At 49.3% G+C, this 13,699-nt stretch overlaps 1 long non-coding RNA gene across 1 annotated transcript; it reads left to right on the forward strand.

Annotated features, from left to right (window-relative positions):
* The first annotated feature begins 12,111 nt into the window (after positions 1-12,111).
* On the forward strand, positions 12,112-13,332 carry LOC110014452. The gene is made up of 3 exons (XR_002289513.2): positions 12,112-12,140; positions 12,440-12,565; positions 12,860-13,332. It is a non-coding gene; the product is annotated as an uncharacterized LOC110014452 (long non-coding RNA).
* Positions 13,333-13,699: the final 367 nt, after the last annotated feature.

The raw sequence follows: 13,699 nt of genomic DNA on the forward strand, positions 1-13,699 counted from the left end.
ATAACGTTTTTTTTTTTTTTACACCGCAGTATGGCAGTCCTTCCCATATATATGTCAGCCTGCCTAAGCTGCTGTGCGTGCGCAGCCACCATTTCTCGAATGCAAGACAGTGACAGAGACTGTTTAGGTTGTCATGATCGCTCATTGTTGGTCAAGCGAAGTTTACGCTGTGTATTGTTGATTTTGATCATTCTCCTGCAGAGATTATTTTTTTTTAAATGGATGTCCGTGATTCCAGATACTCGTCACGATTTCCCATACCAAAAACTCATTTATAAACCAGGAAAAAATAATTTTTTTAAATGAACTTCCAAGAAATAAATCTGTAGGCCCTTAGAAGCCAGTGCATTGTCGCCAGTGTTTTTTTAGCAGTTCTGCAAATTCTGCAACATTGCTGTGGCAGCTTGTGAACTGTATATTTGCCATTACTATTTTAAAATGTATTAATTTATTTGGAACAGGGCTTAGATCTGAATAAATGCTGTGTTGGTACCTTTTGGTGTTGTAATGTTTTCTTTTTTGTAATATATTATTTTTTTTCCCCACCAAAGATGCAAGCTGTGCGTGAACATGACTCTAACGCCAAAAAAAATAAATGTTTTGAAGTTCAGCTGACCTCCAAATCCTTTTGGGAATGCGGTGAGTGGAAACATCACAATTTCCAGCATTTTTCTTTACAGGAATCAGTCAACTTTGTGGATAAACTGTCAGCTGTGATGCAAACAGATTTTTTAATTGCTTTTTAATTTAAAGGTAATTTCTGTGCTGTATTGTAAACATAATTTTGCTGTGTTCACAGCTGCCAAAAAGTTCAACATCCCAACCTTGGACTTGAAAGTGTTTGATGACTCAAAGACAAAAGTTGATGAGCAGGTTTTTGATCTCCTGTTGAAAAACCCAAACCTTGGTGTGTTGGAAAGTTGTCTGGCCAAAGATACAAATCCAGAAGGTGAAGTTTTTCTTTTAAATTGTAATTTATCTATTTTGTTTTGAATGGTTTTGGGTAAATTCCCCTTTGATGCCTAGATTTATTTCCAAGGGAAATAATCTGAGTTTTTCCTTTTAAAGTACATGCTAAATTAAGAACATTTTTGAGCTGAAGAGTTTTGATTGTATATTTGCATCAATAGGAGTCTGAGGGTTAATGATTTATTTGACAGGATAGTGTGGGGAACAAAACACGGGCAAATAAGTATGAGTTTTTTTATCCTATTGCTGTCTTAGACAAGATAATAAATCTGCTAAACTGTTAAGTTGGTCAGTATTTAAAAATCTTTGTTTTTACTTTTTTTGTTTCTGCTATCATACTAATTTAAATATTACAGTAACTGAAAGCTTTAATACTTTGACAGATCAGCCGAGTTGTCCTGCAAAGAGCTGCAATACCAGTTCAAGTGGAGATACTGAAGTGGACTCAGATGACACAATAATATTACAACACAGTCCTACAACAAGACAGAGAGTTGAAGACACCTCTCTGGCCAAAGTAAGTAAATAATCTTTTCAGAAAGTCATTTCAAGCATTCAAAGTCAGGCTGTCTTTCCAATTCAGTTTAGTTGTCAAACAGTGCAGTAAGGCAGATCATCCAAACTAGTTTAAAGTTTTCTAGGGAAACAGCAGATTGCACCGAGTGAGTAAGTCACAACACATTGAATACATTCTGGAATACTGTCCTCATCATACAATTCTTCTGTATTTCCTTCAACAAATCTCTGCATATAACAAGATATTTGTCATGATCGGACTACTAGGGAGACCCAGATGCTGGAACCCGGAAGAAACTCAGGAAGGCGTTGTATTTAACAGGATGTTTTAATTATAGAAGTCAGGGGACGTCGTGGATGCAGGAAACTGCTGTGGCGAGGTGGAGCGCCGAGGACGGCGTTCACAGTCCGTGACGTGGTGGAGCGCCGAGGGCGGCGTGACCGGCTTGAGGCGAGACGTGGACGCTGAGGACAGCGTAATCAGCTTGAGGCGAGGCGTGAACGCTGAGGACAGCGTAACCAGCTTGAGGCAAGGCGAGGACGTCGAGGATGATGTAATCAGCGTGGAGCGAGGAACCAGCGTGACCAATGGAGTGAAGACCTGAAGACGTGAGACAGACGGTAAGTACAAGCTAGGATTACTAAAGCGAGAGTAACTTAACTTGAGGCCAGGCGTGATCACCGGAGTGAGTATAACGGACTGGCGTAGTATGCTGGGATGGATCTCCTTAAGAAGGTCTGCCAGGTGATGAGATGATGCAGGTCAGCTGGTTCCAATGAAGGAGCAGGGAGGGGAGGAGTAGCAGCCGGAGGAACCGTGACAGTACCCCCCCCTCAACGACCGCCCCCAGGCGGTCCCGGACGACGATCAGGGTGGTCCCGAAAGAAATCGTCAATGAGGGTACGGTCCAGAATGAGGGAGCGGGAGATCCATGAGCGCTCCTCCGGACCGTAACCCTCCCAGTCCACCAGAAACTGGAAACCGCGCCCCCGGCGGCGGACGTCCAACACCTTGCTGGCGGTGTAGGCAGGAGCGCCGTCGATGACCCGGGCGGGCGGTGGGGAAGCGGACGGCGGGCACAAAGGACTCTCCTGGACAGGCTTAAGCTGCGAGACATGAAACGTGGGGTGCACCTTAAGCGCCGCCGGGAGCCGCAGCCGCACACAGGAGGGGTTTATGACCCTCTCGACGGGGTAAGGTCCAATGTAGCGTGGAGCCAGTTTACGGGAGGTGGCCTGGAGCGGTATGTCCCGTGAAGACAGCCAAACCCTCTGTCCCGGTTGGTAGGCGGGGCTCTCCACCCTGTGGCGATTATATAGAATTCCCTCACGTCCCGAGCCATGGAAGGCCAGAAAAATCTACGTTGCACGAGCCTCAGGGTTCTATGAATGCCGCCATGGCAAGCAATACGCGACGTGTGCCCCCAAACCAGGACATCCGAGCGGAGGGAGGAGGGGACGTAAAGAGTTCCAGGGGGGGCCGGAGGATGGTCAGGTTCCTCTCCCTGAGCTTGGATGACCCTGCTCTCAATGTCCCATGTCAAATTACCCACAATACATGTGGGGGGAATAATGGGAGAGCTGTCCTGGTCATCCCCTGAACAAAATAAACGTGAGAGGGCGTCTGGTTTAATGTTCCTGCTACCCGGCCGGTAGGTGATAGTGAAATCAAACCTGTCAAAAAAAAGGCACCAACGGGCCTGACGTGAATTAAGGCGTTTAGCTGTACGTAGGTAGGCGAGATTTTTATGATCCGTCCAAACGATGAACGGATGTTCAGCCCCCTCGAGCCAGTGACGCCATTCCTCCAGAGCGAGTTTAATGGCGAGGAGTTCGCGGTTACCGACGTCATAATTTCTCTCCGCCGTAGAAAGCTTCCTAGAGAAGAACGCACATGGTTTCAGTTTCCCCGAGCCAACCTCCCGTTGGGAAAGAATCGCTCCCACACCAGAATCGGAAGCGTCGACCTCGACAACGAACTGTCGGAGAGGATCAGGCTGTGATAGAATGGGAGCGGAAGTAAAGAGGTGCTTAAGTCTAGTGAATGCGGATTGAGCTTCGGGGGTCCAGAGAAACGGTTTAGTAACGGAGGTGAGTTGAGTCAACGGAGCGGCAATGCTGCTATAGTTCCTTATGAAGCGACGGTAGAAATTTGCGAAGCCGAGGAACCTCTGAAGTTGTTTACGGGAAGTGGGAGGTTCCCAGCTGGTGACGGCCGCGATCTTGGCCGGATCGGGGCGAATGTTACCAGAGTCAATGATGAAACCCAGAAATGAAATGGTGGGTACATGAAACTCGCACTTTTCGGCTTTAACATATAGTCGGTTCTCTAAAAGCCGTGAGAGAACCTGGCGGACATGGTGGGTGTGTTCATCCAGATCGCGTGAATAAATAAGGATGTCGTCAAGGTAAACAAAGACGAAGCGGTTCAAAAAATCACGAAGAACATCGTTAACGAGATTCTGGAAGGTAGCAGGAGCGTTGGTGAGCCCAAAAGGCATCACCAAATACTCGAAATGACCGAGTGGGGTGTTAAAGGCGGTCTTCCACTCGTCCCCCTCCCTCATGCGAACCAAATAATAAGCGTTACGGAGGTCCAACTTGGAAAAGACTCGAGCGTCCTGAACAGAATGTAGAGCAGAGTCAATAAGCGGAAGGGAATATTTATTTTTAACAGTAATTTGATTGAGGTCGCGGTAATCAATGCATGGGCGCAAAGTTCTGTCCTTCTTCTGGACGAAGAAGAACCCCGCACCGACCGGAGAAGATGAGGGGCGAATATGACCAGCCGAGAGGGCTTCCTGGATATATTTTTCCATTGACAGTTTCTCAGGGCCTGATAAATTAAATAGCCTCCTCTTAGGCAGCGTAGCGCCTTTAACTAGTTCGATGGAACAGTCGTACGGCCTGTGGGGAGGAAGGGAACCAGCCCTGGTCTTACTGAAAACAGCCCCAAGATCGTGGTAGCACGGAGGAACCCTAGAAAGATCGATCTCCTCAGGATCTGGATCACAACGAGGAGAAACCGAGGGTATGGCGGAACGAAGACAATTAGCCATGCAGGTAGTGCTCCAGTTGGTAACGTGGAGATTAACCCAATCGAACTGGGGGTTGTGAGCGCGAAGCCAGGGGAACCCTAGAATGATGGGAGACTGGGGGGTCTTGGTAATGTAAAACTGAATGAGTTCGTGATGATTACCAGACGTGATGAGACGAACGGCCTTAGTACGGTGGGTTATGTGAGTGAGGACCTGACCACCCAATCCGACCGCCCTGACAGGGATATCCAAAGGTTCTGTGGGAATGTTAAGCTCAGAAACAAGACAGTCATCAATGAAACTCTGCTCAGCTCCAGAGTCGATAAGGGCTCTACCTTCAAAAACACTAGAAGAAAAACTTAACTTGACAGGTAAATAAAGAAAAGGTCTCTCGGTAGAGAGAGAAGATTGACCCGCCCGTGGCCTGCCTTCTAACGGGGGGTTCGGGAGTTTAAACGAAGCTTACATTGATGAACGAGGTGACCGGTCTGGCCGCAATAGAAACACGCCCCCTCATCTCTTCGTCTCTGCCGCTCCTCAGGGGTGAGCTTAGAATGTCCAATCTGCATCGGTTCCTCTGTGGAGAGTCCGACAGAATCGTGAGACATAACATGAACATAGTTAGCAGCAGGGAATGGAGGAGAAGCACTGGTAAGGAGTCTCTTGTCTTGACGGGGGCGCTCAGCATGACGTTCACGGAGACGCACGTCGGACCGCAAGGCCGCGGTGACGAGCTCTTCAAAAGAGCTAGCCTCGGGTTGCGAACATAAATGGTCTTTAATCGAGTCATTAAGGGATTGGTAGAACACCCCTTTAAGGGCTATATCCGGCCAACCCGCCTCCACAGCTAGAATCCGAAAGTCTATTAGATGGTCACTCACGGATCTGTGGCGTTGTTTGAGGGTTAGCAGTCGGCGGGTGGCCTCCTCCTCCTTGCGGGGTTGGTCGAAAACCAGCCGGAACTCGCCTAAAAAGCGTTCGAAAGGAACTTGAGAGATGGGATTAGCGGTCAGGTAAGCCTGAGCCCATTGAAGCGCTTTACCCCGGAGAGAGTTCACTATAAGGGTGATTTTGCTGTGGTCTGCATGATAGTGCCGAGGTGCCTGCTGGAAGATCAAACGACATTGCAGGAGGAATCCCCCGCAGGCTCCTACGTCACCCAGGAAAGGCTCAGGAAGGAGCCGGATGTTTTCGTGAGCTGCTTTGTCTGCAGCGGGGCCCGGGCTTCCGGTGGCGGAACCCGTGTTGCTGGCTGAGGCGTTAGTAGGTCCTCGGGAGGTTAAATCCGTCAGAGCCAGAGAAATACCGTCCAAGCGACGGAAAAGATCCTGCTGGGCGGCGGCCATCTGGTTGAGGGATTCAGCTTGCCGTCCCAGAGCGATGCCTTGGTGAGTGACGGCCAAGCGGAGTCCCTCCGGGTCAGCTGGGTCTGGGTAATGGCCAGTCCGTTCTGTCATGATCGGACTACTAGGGAGACCCAGATGCTGGAACCCGGAAGAAACTCAGGAAGGCGTTGTATTTAACAGGATGTTTTAATTATAGAAGTCAGGGGACGTCGTGGATGCAGGAAACTGCTGTGGCGAGGTGGAGCGCCGAGGACGGCGTTCACAGTCCGTGACGTGGTGGAGCGCCGAGGGCGGCGTGACCGGCTTGAGGCGAGACGTGGACGCTGAGGACAGCGTAATCAGCTTGAGGCGAGGCGTGAACGCTGAGGACAGCGTAACCAGCTTGAGGCAAGGCGAGGACGTCGAGGATGATGTAATCAGCGTGGAGCGAGGAACCAGCGTGACCAATGGAGTGAAGACCTGAAGACGTGAGACAGACGGTAAGTACAAGCTAGGATTACTAAAGCGAGAGTAACTTAACTTGAGGCCAGGCGTGATCACCGGAGTGAGTATAACGGACTGGCGTAGTATGCTGGGATGGATCTCCTTAAGAAGGTCTGCCAGGTGATGAGATGATGCAGGTCAGCTGGTTCCAATGAAGGAGCAGGGAGGGGAGGAGTAGCAGCCGGAGGAACCGTGACAGTACCCCCCCCTCAACGACCGCCCCCAGGCGGTCCCGGACGACGATCAGGGTGGTCCCGAAAGAAATCGTCAATGAGGGTACGGTCCAGAATGAGGGAGCGGGAGATCCATGAGCGCTCCTCCGGACCGTAACCCTCCCAGTCCACCAGAAACTGGAAACCGCGCCCCCGGCGGCGGACGTCCAACACCTTGCTGGCGGTGTAGGCAGGAGCGCCGTCGATGACCCGGGCGGGCGGTGGGGAAGCGGACGGCGGGCACAAAGGACTCTCCTGGACAGGCTTAAGCTGCGAGACATGAAACGTGGGGTGCACCTTAAGCGCCGCCGGGAGCCGCAGCCGCACACAGGAGGGGTTTATGACCCTCTCGACGGGGTAAGGTCCAATGTAGCGTGGAGCCAGTTTACGGGAGGTGGCCTGGAGCGGTATGTCCCGTGAAGACAGCCAAACCCTCTGTCCCGGTTGGTAGGCGGGGCTCTCCACCCTGTGGCGATTAGCGATCCTGCAGTTCCTCTCTCTAGTGCGCAGGAGAGCGGCCCTGGCCTGAGTCCATATACGCTGGGCGCGTCGCAGGTGATGCTGAACCGACGGGACCGCCAAGTCCAGCTCCTGGGAGGGGAACAAGGGTGGAGAGTATCCGAGGGACGCTTCAAACGGGGACATACCGGTAGCAGCAGACGGATGGCTGTTGTGGGCGTACTCGATCCATGCCAGGAATGAAGACCAGTTGGAGGGGTTTTGGGCGGCCACACAACGGAGGGCGGCCTCGAGCTCCTGGTTTGCACCCTCCGCTTGCCCATTTGACTGGGGATGATGACCGGATGTGAGGCTAACCGTGGCACCCAGAGCAGAACAGAAAGCCCGCCAGACCTGGGATATGAACTGGGGCCCGCGGTCGGAGACAATATCACTGGGGATGCCGTGATGCCTGAATACCTCTCGAACCAAGACGTCAGCCATCTCGGTGGCCGTGGGCAGCTTGGGAAGGGGAATGAAATGGGCAGCCTTGGAAAAACGGTCGACCACTGTAAGAATGACGGTGTTATCCTGAGAGGCCGGCAACCCAGTGATTAAGTCCATGGCGAGATGGGACCAGGGCCGCTGCGGAACAGGTAAAGGATGGAGGAGACCAGCAGGCGGCGAGTTGGAAGACTTAGAGCGGGCGCAGACGTCGCAAGCCGCAACGAATTCCCTCACGTCCCGAGCCATGGAAGGCCAGAAAAATCTACGTTGCACGAGCCTCAGGGTTCTATGAATGCCGCCATGGCAAGCAATACGCGACGTGTGCCCCCAAACCAGGACATCCGAGCGGAGGGAGGAGGGGACGTAAAGAGTTCCAGGGGGGGCCGGAGGATGGTCAGGTTCCTCTCCCTGAGCTTGGATGACCCTGCTCTCAATGTCCCATGTCAAATTACCCACAATACATGTGGGGGGAATAATGGGAGAGCTGTCCTGGTCATCCCCTGAACAAAATAAACGTGAGAGGGCGTCTGGTTTAATGTTCCTGCTACCCGGCCGGTAGGTGATAGTGAAATCAAACCTGTCAAAAAAAAGGCACCAACGGGCCTGACGTGAATTAAGGCGTTTAGCTGTACGTAGGTAGGCGAGATTTTTATGATCCGTCCAAACGATGAACGGATGTTCAGCCCCCTCGAGCCAGTGACGCCATTCCTCCAGAGCGAGTTTAATGGCGAGGAGTTCGCGGTTACCGACGTCATAATTTCTCTCCGCCGTAGAAAGCTTCCTAGAGAAGAACGCACATGGTTTCAGTTTCCCCGAGCCAACCTCCCGTTGGGAAAGAATCGCTCCCACACCAGAATCGGAAGCGTCGACCTCGACAACGAACTGTCGGAGAGGATCAGGCTGTGATAGAATGGGAGCGGAAGTAAAGAGGTGCTTAAGTCTAGTGAATGCGGATTGAGCTTCGGGGGTCCAGAGAAACGGTTTAGTAACGGAGGTGAGTTGAGTCAACGGAGCGGCAATGCTGCTATAGTTCCTTATGAAGCGACGGTAGAAATTTGCGAAGCCGAGGAACCTCTGAAGTTGTTTACGGGAAGTGGGAGGTTCCCAGCTGGTGACGGCCGCGATCTTGGCCGGATCGGGGCGAATGTTACCAGAGTCAATGATGAAACCCAGAAATGAAATGGTGGGTACATGAAACTCGCACTTTTCGGCTTTAACATATAGTCGGTTCTCTAAAAGCCGTGAGAGAACCTGGCGGACATGGTGGGTGTGTTCATCCAGATCGCGTGAATAAATAAGGATGTCGTCAAGGTAAACAAAGACGAAGCGGTTCAAAAAATCACGAAGAACATCGTTAACGAGATTCTGGAAGGTAGCAGGAGCGTTGGTGAGCCCAAAAGGCATCACCAAATACTCGAAATGACCGAGTGGGGTGTTAAAGGCGGTCTTCCACTCGTCCCCCTCCCTCATGCGAACCAAATAATAAGCGTTACGGAGGTCCAACTTGGAAAAGACTCGAGCGTCCTGAACAGAATGTAGAGCAGAGTCAATAAGCGGAAGGGAATATTTATTTTTAACAGTAATTTGATTGAGGTCGCGGTAATCAATGCATGGGCGCAAAGTTCTGTCCTTCTTCTGGACGAAGAAGAACCCCGCACCGACCGGAGAAGATGAGGGGCGAATATGACCAGCCGAGAGGGCTTCCTGGATATATTTTTCCATTGACAGTTTCTCAGGGCCTGATAAATTAAATAGCCTCCTCTTAGGCAGCGTAGCGCCTTTAACTAGTTCGATGGAACAGTCGTACGGCCTGTGGGGAGGAAGGGAACCAGCCCTGGTCTTACTGAAAACAGCCCCAAGATCGTGGTAGCACGGAGGAACCCTAGAAAGATCGATCTCCTCAGGATCTGGATCACAACGAGGAGAAACCGAGGGTATGGCGGAACGAAGACAATTAGCCATGCAGGTAGTGCTCCAGTTGGTAACGTGGAGATTAACCCAATCGAACTGGGGGTTGTGAGCGCGAAGCCAGGGGAACCCTAGAATGATGGGAGACTGGGGGGTCTTGGTAATGTAAAACTGAATGAGTTCGTGATGATTACCAGACGTGATGAGACGAACGGCCTTAGTACGGTGGGTTATGTGAGTGAGGACCTGACCACCCAATCCGACCGCCCTGACAGGGATATCCAAAGGTTCTGTGGGAATGTTAAGCTCAGAAACAAGACAGTCATCAATGAAACTCTGCTCAGCTCCAGAGTCGATAAGGGCTCTACCTTCAAAAACACTAGAAGAAAAACTTAACTTGACAGGTAAATAAAGAAAAGGTCTCTCGGTAGAGAGAGAAGATTGACCCGCCCGTGGCCTGCCTTCTAACGGGGGGTTCGGGAGTTTAAACGAAGCTTACATTGATGAACGAGGTGACCGGTCTGGCCGCAATAGAAACACGCCCCCTCATCTCTTCGTCTCTGCCGCTCCTCAGGGGTGAGCTTAGAATGTCCAATCTGCATCGGTTCCTCTGTGGAGAGTCCGACAGAATCGTGAGACATAACATGAACATAGTTAGCAGCAGGGAATGGAGGAGAAGCACTGGTAAGGAGTCTCTTGTCTTGACGGGGGCGCTCAGCATGACGTTCACGGAGACGCACGTCGGACCGCAAGGCCGCGGTGACGAGCTCTTCAAAAGAGCTAGCCTCGGGTTGCGAACATAAATGGTCTTTAATCGAGTCATTAAGGGATTGGTAGAACACCCCTTTAAGGGCTATATCCGGCCAACCCGCCTCCACAGCTAGAATCCGAAAGTCTATTAGATGGTCACTCACGGATCTGTGGCGTTGTTTGAGGGTTAGCAGTCGGCGGGTGGCCTCCTCCTCCTTGCGGGGTTGGTCGAAAACCAGCCGGAACTCGCCTAAAAAGCGTTCGAAAGGAACTTGAGAGATGGGATTAGCGGTCAGGTAAGCCTGAGCCCATTGAAGCGCTTTACCCCGGAGAGAGTTCACTATAAGGGTGATTTTGCTGTGGTCTGCATGATAGTGCCGAGGTGCCTGCTGGAAGATCAAACGACATTGCAGGAGGAATCCCCCGCAGGCTCCTACGTCACCCAGGAAAGGCTCAGGAAGGAGCCGGATGTTTTCGTGAGCTGCTTTGTCTGCAGCGGGGCCCGGGCTTCCGGTGGCGGAACCCGTGTTGCTGGCTGAGGCGTTAGTAGGTCCTCGGGAGGTTAAATCCGTCAGAGCCAGAGAAATACCGTCCAAGCGACGGAAAAGATCCTGCTGGGCGGCGGCCATCTGGTTGAGGGATTCAGCTTGCCGTCCCAGAGCGATGCCTTGGTGAGTGACGGCCAAGCGGAGTCCCTCCGGGTCAGCTGGGTCTGGGTAATGGCCAGTCCGTTCTGTCATGATCGGACTACTAGGGAGACCCAGATGCTGGAACCCGGAAGAAACTCAGGAAGGCGTTGTATTTAACAGGATGTTTTAATTATAGAAGTCAGGGGACGTCGTGGATGCAGGAAACTGCTGTGGCGAGGTGGAGCGCCGAGGACGGCGTTCACAGTCCGTGACGTGGTGGAGCGCCGAGGGCGGCGTGACCGGCTTGAGGCGAGACGTGGACGCTGAGGACAGCGTAATCAGCTTGAGGCGAGGCGTGAACGCTGAGGACAGCGTAACCAGCTTGAGGCAAGGCGAGGACGTCGAGGATGATGTAATCAGCGTGGAGCGAGGAACCAGCGTGACCAATGGAGTGAAGACCTGAAGACGTGAGACAGACGGTAAGTACAAGCTAGGATTACTAAAGCGAGAGTAACTTAACTTGAGGCCAGGCGTGATCACCGGAGTGAGTATAACGGACTGGCGTAGTATGCTGGGATGGATCTCCTTAAGAAGGTCTGCCAGGTGATGAGATGATGCAGGTCAGCTGGTTCCAATGAAGGAGCAGGGAGGGGAGGAGTAGCAGCCGGAGGAACCGTGACAATATTGACTATACGGGCGACAGTGGCTCAGGTGGTTGAGCGGGTCGTCCAATGACCGAAGGGTTGGCGGTTTGATCCCCGCTCCCACCAGCCAAAAAATGTCGTTGTGTCCTTGGGCAAGACACTTCACCCTCCTTCACTTCACAATGTGCATGAATGATCCCGGTGATGGTCAGAGGGGCCGTAGGCGCGAAATGGCAGCCACGCCTCCGTCAGTCTGCCCTAGGGCAGCTGTGGCTACAACCATAGCTTACCGTCACCAAGTATGAATGAGGAGTGAATGAATAATGGACACACTGTAAGCGCTTTGAGTGTCTTGAAAAGCGCAGATAAATCCAATCCATTATTATTATACAAAGACAGACATTGATTATGCAGTTTTTGAGGGGGAAAAATGTTTTCTGGGACATGGTTTCTGCAGTTCAATTGGAATTCACCTTCAAGTTCTTGACAGGACTGTTTTGCAGAGTTAACAGGCCTTAATTTCCCATCATGTCATTGTTTACGCTCCCGTTACCTTACAGTCCCTCACAACCCCCAAGCAACAGAATTGGCGTGCAATATTGGAGCTATCCAGCCTTCTAGATGTGAGCCAGATGCCAACTCAGACGAGGACAATGAAGACAAGCGGAGCAGGGAGCTTGTGGCCTGCCAAATGTAGCTTGTAACGTAACAACTACAAGCTTTCTCAAATTACATCTTTTCATCTGCTCCTGATTCATCCCAATTTGAGAAAATAAATATTCAGAAACACAGTTTTATTCTTAAATCTTATAACAATATGTCATCATAAAAATGCTACATTTTAAAAAATAACTTTCATTGGAGTGGGTCCCCCATTTTTAACATGTCGCATTATTTTTTCATGATGGGCACGTTTAAAAGAACACATTTGAAACTATTTGAACTATTTGAAAACTATTTTTTTATTATTAATATGGACTTTTAAATTTGATCCAATAGGTGGTTGCTGTCATTGGTGAGGATGCATCATCCGTTGAAGGTCATGTGAATGTCCTTCATATCCAGTACAGCAAGGTGCGAGAGGATATACTAAAGAATTACCCTTTCTTGAAGACAACCTCAGGGGTCAGTGACATTTTAAATCAGTTCTCAGCTTAAAATACATTTTGAATGTCAATATGAGCTGAGACATCTGCTAAAATGACCATTAACAGCTTTAACTCTATTGTAAAAACATTGTAATTTTCTAAACCCATATATAAATATATAGTCATTCAAGCCAAGTAATATTTATACAACGAGATCACTAAAGGGAAATGGCAATGAAAGAGGCAACAAAGAATATTAGAATGTTTTATGTCTTTTGTTTGTTTTAGATAAAGTGAATGATTAATTTTCTATTTTTTTTCCAATTTTCAGTTGTTTGATGATGTTGACCGAATGCATCCATCACCTGTCAGTTTAAGCCAGCGCTTCAAGGACGGCGTTTACCAGAATTGTGCCAAAGGTGCTTGAGCTTGTTCAAAGAAAAGCTCCATTAGCCAAAGTCTACAAAGAAGCAAGAGAAGAGATGCTTGCAGAGGATCTACTAGGTATTGACATAAACGTAATCCTTGGTAATCTTTAGTGTGTTTTATAGTTCTTCTTTTTAGAATTCGTATCAATATTATCTTATCACATTTATGCATTTTATTATTTAAATTATGCATTTAAACTTGATTAAGTTTACTTTTTTATTATCTATTTTTAGAAAATGTAGAATGCAGTTGAAAGATTTACTTAAAATGAGGTCTAGTGCTTCTTTTGTTAATGTCACAAGTTTTATTTCATGGTTTAAAAATGGTAACTGAAGTGCTATGTGCTGTTTACAATTGATCAAATGTTAAGATTATAGTTACAATGAATGCAATGTGAACTGAAGGAAAAATATAGATTTTTCATTATTGTAAAATTGCTAATAATTGTAAATATATGCAACCTGTTGTGACACTGTACATACTGTGAAATGTCAGAATTGTAATTGTTTTGAATGTTTAATAAATATGATAAACAGTATACTGGTCTTTTAATGTGCTGTATCTGGTACAAATTTGCCATCAAAGGGTACAAAAGGCTTGTCACTGGGGCAGTACCCTTAAAAGAACAAATTTGTACCTTTTTTAAAGGTACATTATGGTACCATAGCACTATAAGGTACAATTTAGTCCACAGAGGTACATATTTGCCTTTGAAAGGTACATACTGAAAGGGTACAGATAC

The sequence above is a fragment of the Oryzias latipes genome, chromosome 20 (genome assembly GCF_002234675.1).
Source record: "Oryzias latipes chromosome 20, ASM223467v1".
NCBI lineage: Eukaryota > Metazoa > Chordata > Actinopteri > Beloniformes > Adrianichthyidae > Oryzias > Oryzias latipes.